Source organism: Megalops cyprinoides, chromosome 1, assembly GCF_013368585.1.
Source record: "Megalops cyprinoides isolate fMegCyp1 chromosome 1, fMegCyp1.pri, whole genome shotgun sequence".
In the NCBI taxonomy this organism is placed as follows: Eukaryota; Metazoa; Chordata; class Actinopteri; order Elopiformes; family Megalopidae; genus Megalops; species Megalops cyprinoides.
Genome location: NC_050583.1, coordinates 66,736,457 through 66,742,122, shown reverse-complemented (window position 1 = coordinate 66,742,122; position 5,666 = coordinate 66,736,457).

Genomic DNA, 5,666 nt, shown 5'->3' with positions numbered 1-5,666 from the left:
CTGGAGCACTGTGTTCCAAATGCTAAAAACACATATAAATGTCCATTTTTTTTTAAACAGAGGGAACGATTTTAGCAAGCATGTGGAAGCCAAAGGACAGCCAGGCAGCACTTGATTGTGGCGTTTGATTTCATATACATTTTCCAATGGACAGCTCTTTTATCATTTTGTTCAAACTCGAATTTTGAGGTAAAGGTCATCCCCTTGTACGTGCGATAATCACTTTGGTAATGCTATCTGAGGGACCGCCTGCGCTGCGAGGGGATAACACAATACAAACTGGACTGTGAATGGTTTGTTTGTCAGTTGGTTCATTGATCAATGTCTTTATCGATTTCATGTCTGCAGGCCAGAGCACTGGAGTTCAAGTATCCTGTCCCAAGGCCCAGACACCAGCTCAGGGACTTCCCAACCCCCAGCCAGCCAATACAGAAATGCTCATACACTCTGAGTCACACAGACTATTTTATACATCCAGCTCTTCCTGAACATGCGGGAAGCAGTTCTTGTCTGGAACACCTTAGGAGCAGAAATAAGGACAGAAAGGACTATACCATATTTGTGTATGAAAATGCCCGTTTCATCAATGCGCTTACATACTTCCCTTGTTGTATGTTTTAAGGGATGAAGCCTCTCAGCACACTGACACTGGTTTCCAGGGGACTGGAGGGTTTTGAAACAAAAATTACACTGTTGTTGGTGCCATAATTTCAACCTTGAGATGCCCGTTTTGATGTGTTGCCTATTCTCTACAGCTAATGATGTCTCCCTCACAGCATGAGGGTGCTGCCAGTCAGAGTGGAGCAAAGCTGGTTTGAGCATGCCAATGTGACACGCAGTTCCCAAATTTGTCTCAATACACGCAACCTAGGCCTCAAAGTTGCAGCTGTTTGGCTATACTGTCAGTCCTCCAGATCTTCATGAACAAATAAAGAAAGTGAAATAATATCTTCAATAATATCATTAATAATATCAGGTCAGAAATAAGAAAAAAATCAAATGTGCATTATTGTAGAATACATTCATTAACAAATGCTGAAAAATATTTATACAAGAGTGGCACACAACTGGTATATTTTTCAAAATGCATGCAGGACACATGCAGAAAAATAGTAAAAACATTCCTCTCAGTTTTGGATTACATGTTTTGTTGATGTGCTGAAGAGGTGAACTGCTCATCCGTGATGATTGGGGAATTTTACTGCCTATATGCAGACGGTGATAAGGACGTGTGTGTACTGACCTGTTTTATGACACCTCTCAAGAAGGGAGATAAAATGTCACTGTCCGTCACCATAATTAACACGCCAGCGATAAAATGTAAAGGCGAATTGCAGAGACAGTCTGCCTCAGTGCGCTGGAACATGCGCTGCTTTGGCTCCCAGCTGTAGCTCATGTGACTCCCCGGCCTCTGAAAGCAGACAGTTTTACGGCTCCTTTATGCGGCTTCTCTGACTTCCGCCTCATCTCCGCTGACCTCGTTTGTTTTCGCAGTCAGCGACGATCACGCGAAGCGCTGCTCCGAAAGCAAACTGCAAGATGAGTGGTTTGCAGTCTCGCTGTTTTCCGCAACGAGAAAGGTTCTGGGTTGTCCTTTTTGGTGCCTGTTTGTTTTCACACTTACGGGAAACTGCTAAAAAGTTTCTTTCCAGGTGACACTGATGCCGAGGTGTCCGCACAGAATCTCACAAATCCTCACAAATGAACTGAACTGTTCCTTTTTAAATTTACTATTTAAAATATTTTTTTTCCTTTGGAGGATGACTGTGTATGTTTAGATCAGTACACTGGACATCCACACCTTCAAGAACAACAGACCCCAGGTATCCCAGAATCTCAATTCCGAGCATATGAAGTTATTTCAGGAAGTGATAGCTGACAAACCTTACAAGAATGATGCAGGGCACAACAATGTAAAACAAATCAAAGAAACATGCCTGTAGAATAATAAGAAACTAATGCAAAATAAATATGAGATACCAAAACAAGCATTAACATTGCTAAAAGAATGATAAATAGTAACTACAACAAAATTGCAACACTGCACATGTGGTGTGTCAACTGTCAAAAGACCAATAATGTATCATTTCAAATGTATCAAATGTAACATTTTCACAACATTTTTGTTGTCTCATAGCACCAATATCAATATGACACTGTGGGGCATTTTTTGCTGACACATACCCTGTTCTGAAAACGAACAAATGTGGGAATGCTTACACACCAGTATTGCTTCCTGTATCTTGTATCAAGTTCCTGGTAAGTAGCCATCCTACAAATGTTAGACATGTGTGAAATGTGTCCTGATTACATCTGATGAGCATTGAGATTAATGACACAATCTTCGTCTCAAGATCCAAAGACGGTGTGGTTTTCAAAAACAGTATCAATTTGTTTGGTCCTCTTGGAATGCAGCACAAAAAGCAAAGGACTGTGTGAAGAAAAAGCTGAACAGACTCTTCTCAACCTCTGAGATTGAGAACACATTCTTCAGCTTGTTCTCTGGTATGTAGTAACATACCTCCAGCTCTGCCTCGTCTCTCTGTGGGTTGTTCAAATCATCCATCGGAGACTGGAATTTGACACTGATGGATTTCAATGCAGCAGCTCTCCAACAAATTTCTCAGTGCTCTGTGTGTGACACTCATGCAACATTCCTCTGCCTTCCTGCCATATGTGTACCCAAGGGGCAGGCTGTCAGATACAGGCTACAGGTAGCAAGCATGTGTTCAGCTGTTTTCTTACAGCAGGCTATTTGATCACCATATCAGAGTTTACTATGGCTCCCAACAGACAATGAAAATCAAATCAGATTAAATAAAACAAGAAAGGCGTGTTTTGTCTCTCTCACAAAAGTAAAATTTGAGAAATATCAACTTATTTTTGAATTTCGAAATTGTATTGTATTTTTATCATTGTGAATTTGATGTTGAGATGTTTGGCACAGAGCAATCTGTCAGAGTTTGGGTCAGTTCCGTCTCAATTCAGTCAATTCAAGGAATGAATTATTCATGATTATTATTTTTAGTTGAGAATGATTGAGAATAACTATTTGTATTTCATGGCACAGCTTCTTCAGCATTTATTGTTTATTTATTTAGTCATTTTATAAAAAAAAAGTTATGTGAAATGTTGCCCAAAAAATTTACTTCTCCTGAGCAAATAAACAACACTAATAATAAGGTGCATAATTGTATTCTGAAAAGCTTGCAAACCATATGTTTTACCATAAGCTTTTTGAGGGACTCTGTGTTTTCAAATTTTGAATAGATGGTTTGGGTGTATAGCCGTTGCCAGTACCTTAAGCATAAGAAACATGGAATTTACATATTGTGACCTATAACATACAAAAAATAAACCAAAATAATTATTTGTTCAATGGCATTTGTGGCATTACTGTATGATGAACAGATCTACCACCCAGTTCTTTTTTTCTGGGGACTGTTTCTGTCATACAATTTGAATGTAGAATAGATCTTAGGGATTTAAATCCAAAAGTCATGCAAGAATGGTCATGTGACATTTTAGTATCCCCTTTCCCCAACTCATAGGCACCTGGCAAGTTGCTGAATGCTGAGAGCAGGCTGTATAATTTAACCTGCACTCAAGACAAGCATGTTCCCAACTGAGCCACTCTGGACCCCGTAAGTGTCTAATTTCAATGCATTTGTAGGATTTAGAAGTAGCACTTAATGAAGAACCAGTTTGCTGTGTGAACTGTAGTGTGAAAAATACCCATTTGTAATGCGTTATTGTATCATATGATTGCATCGGTTTTACTTCAGCACTCCTTCAGTTTGTGTAGTTCCTGATTCTATAAAAGAGTTATATCGGGGGAAAAAAAAACATTTTAAAAAATGTATACTAGGTCTTGAATGAGGCAAAAATAGAGTCTATAGAGAACCTGTAAATATGCAGCAAGGGTCCAAGGGGCCAGCAAGTGTGTGATTAAATTATGTGCTGCGTGCATCTTAGAGATATCACATGCTCAGCATATAAGAGGACCCCCCCCCCATTCCATTATGACCATTGTCTCTGGTTGGTTGTCACTGTGTTCCCTTTCCATGATCCCTGCTTTGTGCGAATGATAAAAGTCCAGTTTTTCCAAAAATGCCTCCGTGTCAAGCACTATGGAAAGCTTTGACCCCTTACAATTCCGCAACACTGACTCTCACAGAAGCAACGGAAATGGTTCAAACGACCATAGACAGCTGGCATACCCAGTCCTGAGTATTCCCCCTGCGTAAGCTCCTGAGGCTCTGCTGTTATCTTTTCCCATCAGCACCTGCCAATGTCTCAGTTCCGAGAATGAAGCCGTTTGTGTAATATGAGAATCATAAGAAAAAAATGTGGGTGTTGGTACTCTGATAAAAATCATTGCGTTGTTTTCGCTATGAAAAGATCCCACTTACAAACTCTGATTCAGCAAACAACAATGTATTATAGTTAACTGCAAACCTGTTGTGGCATTTTTTTCATGGGCGTTTGACTGAAAAAACTGACTGAAAAAACTTTTTTTTTTATGTTCATGTTCCTCAAAAACTGACAGTCATGATTATTCTGCCTCACCTTTCCACTTCGTAATCACCTGGTTTTCCTTTTTCAAACAGGCAGGGCAGCTTTTGTTAACTCATGGGAAAAGTGGGATTTGCAAACACTTTGCATGCTGCCACAAATTTACATAAAAATGGTGATCACCACAAACAAACAAGCCTCAATTCTGCAATAAATTTAAATGTTATCAATAATGACTGAAACACATTGAGAAACATAATATCAATAAGAAGAGTGTTACAATGTCATCTTTGATTGGCAGTTATGCAGCTATATAAATGCAGCTATAAATCCCATTACAAAATAAATTCAGCTCAGACTTATTACCCAATGCTGGTACCCCCAGGTCCAAGCAACAAACATCAGTGAGGAATGTGGGTCTGTTACACAAATCTACCGGCTTTAGTTCGATCTAAACCCTAAACACGTGGAGCTACTCTTTGCCTTCTGGGCTTCTTTACCTTTAACTATAGAGATATGTGTCTATGTTATTTAATCATAAAGAACTGGAAGGTAAAAAGCTAAAAAGGTAAAAAAAAAAAAAAAAACAAGCTAGTTTTGAAATTAGTTAAGAAAATGAGGAAAGTGATTTGGCTACTGTTTACAAATGGTTATAATGCAAGTGCTGTGTGGGCTCCAGGGAAAACCTTTTTGTTGAACTGCAGGGAAGTTTAAGGACATCAAAAAGGTATCTTATACCAGATAAAATACTGAATCAAAAACAGACTTCGTAATTGTATCTGGTAATTGCTAGGTCCTGGATGCCATAGAAATGTATGATTGTTTTACCATAGGTAACTCATCTGAAATTTTCTGCATTGGAAAAGAAAAGCCACAGTATGTTCATGAGCAATGTGACGCTAAGAGCCCAAAGCGTCCAACGCGTTCTTGCTCCACGGCCTTCAGCGTAAACGGACAGCGCAAATTACGCACTGAAACGCACTGAAGTTCGGCTGATAGGTCGAAGTTCGTAGCTGGCGATAGACGCTGTCATCAACCGCTTGCATAGGAGCTGAGTGGATGTTTGTTTAGGACCCTGCGGAAGGCTACTGCACAGCCTGAACTTGATAAAGGCAAGTGGGGAATCAGGGCTCTTGACGTCAGCTGGATTT